At 28.7% G+C, this 2,255-nt stretch overlaps 1 non-coding gene across 1 annotated transcript; it reads left to right on the top strand.

Moving 5' to 3' along the window:
- The first annotated feature begins 780 nt into the window (after positions 1–780).
- On the top strand, positions 781–853 carry TRNAC-ACA (transfer RNA cysteine (anticodon ACA)). Its single transcript has one exon. It is a non-coding gene; the product is annotated as a tRNA-Cys (tRNA).
- The last annotated feature ends 1,402 nt before the right edge of the window (positions 854–2,255 follow it).

Raw genomic sequence — 2,255 nt, 5'->3', positions numbered from 1 at the left:
AATGACTGTACAGTTGTTGAATATAAAAAGACTTTAAATCTGATTAATTTATAATTAAACTCATAACTTCACTGTATTTTAAATTTTATTTTGCAAATGATGAAGTTCTGTAAATTAAAAAATATAACTTCTAATGAAAGAATATTTTCTAGCTACACATTGATTTTCTTTTTAAAAAAAAATCTTTTTACTTTGTATTGAGGTATGGCCAATTAATAATGTTATAATAGTTTCAGGTGAATAGTGAAGAAACTCAATCATATATATACAAAGACATACACTTTTAATTACAAAGCGTATATTTGGAAAATAAATTTTCTTTTATTTAAGCAACATGTACATTAGGAATATAAATATTTTTAAAGGAATCAAAAAATGAAAATAATTTCCTTTAACAAGTGGATAAATTCATTAAAAGTTTTCATTTAAGATAGGTTTTATTTCTGTCTTTTTGCAATAATATAAGAAAACAAAAGATATGCATTTCAATAATATATGGCTTATGTTAGAAGATATGATTTACCACCTTCTGTCTATATTTACTTATATATGTATACTTTTTTAAAAATTTGTTTATTTTAATTGGAGGCTAATTACCTTATTCTTTATTCATATTTAAAACAATTTACTATATGTTTATGTCTTCCATAATTGAAATAAATATTGGGAAGTCAAAATATAGGTTCCTCTGCTCAAGGAAATTATAGCTGATTTAATCAAACTATTGAATAGACAGATGAACCCACAGGACAAAATACATGATTAATGACATATGGGACTTCCCTGGTGGCTCAGACGGTAAAAGCATCTGCCTACAATGCGGGAGACCCAGGTTCGATCCCTGGGTTGGGAAGATCCCTTGGAGAAGAAAATGGCAACCCATTCCAGTATTCTTGCCTGGAAAATCCCATGGACAGAGGAGCCTGGTAGGCTACAGTCTGTGGGGTCGCAAAGAGTCGGACACGACTGAGCAACTTCACTTTAATAAAATACTATGCTATTTATGTGTTATTGAGGATACAAAAACTATGAGACAATATATGCATTTGGGATTACGGAGAAAGATTTGTGGTAATTGGCATGATTCTGTAAATAATAATTATTATAAATCCCTGTTTAAGAAAGAAAAATGTATCAGAAATGTGTCTTCTTTTTAGAAGGCACAATAATTCAAGTAAGGAAAACTATTTTGAAGCACTATTTTTGAACTCAAAAGCACTTTCTTTACTCAGGTAAATTATTTGACTTCTTTCTGTGAGCTGAAAAAGGAATTTATCACTGAATGAAGAACTTGGAGTAACTAATCAGTTTAAGAAAAATTCTCAATGAGATTAAGTTTTATTAAACTCTTTTCTTTATCATAACAGATACATTTTTCTATTTCAATTCCTCTGTTTACTTTTCAGTCAATAGAAATGAATAAGAACTGTTGTTGACTAGTATTATTACAGAGATTGACTTGTCTAAATTGTAAGTATTTATATTTTTATGAATGTAATAGCTGGTAAAATAAATGTAAGAGTTGTGGAGTGTCATAAAGCATGGGAAGTGCAGTAAATAGTGACAGTTTATAAATGCAAATGTTGTTACTCACTTCAAATATAAATGAACTCGAAATGATTTTTTTTCAGATGTTAGCACCTTAAATTGAATTATTTTCTCACAGACATTATTAAAAACCCCAAAGTGATTTATGGTATTTAAAAGTGCTATTCTCTCCTGTATTCCTTATATTTTGGTAAAAATAAAATGTCTTCAGGAAGTTTCAAAATTTAATTATGGATTTATGTTTATTTAAGTGCATATTTGTTTTCCAATAGCCTTTTTCTCCAAAGAGTTCATAGCATAGACTAATGCAGAACTAGATACAATGTTAAGGACGATCCAATATCTTAAAAGCTTTAAAAAGATTTTGTTTAACATTGAATGGCTGTATGTTAAAGAAGTATCTAATTATGCCTTGTTTTTCTGAATTATGATTATATTCTTTTATTTACTACTTAACGTCTTTAGTGAAGGGAACCAACTGTTTCTTATAGGCTTGCAAGTGGGGAAACATTAATAAATAAGAAAATAACTTTAATAATTAGTCTAGCCCTTCTAAGTCTCTTTATCTCCATAGCGTGAGTAACTCAACTCAGCAATGGTGGATATATATATTGTCCCTAGTTTATATAATGACCAAAAGAAATGAGCTTCAGCCTTACATTTTTTTACAACCAAAATTAATTCATTGCCTGATCATCTGACCCTGA

This window comes from Dama dama, chromosome 5 (genome assembly GCF_033118175.1).
Source record: "Dama dama isolate Ldn47 chromosome 5, ASM3311817v1, whole genome shotgun sequence".
NCBI lineage: Eukaryota > Metazoa > Chordata > Mammalia > Artiodactyla > Cervidae > Dama > Dama dama.
This window is presented reverse-complemented; position numbering and strand designations above follow the sequence as displayed.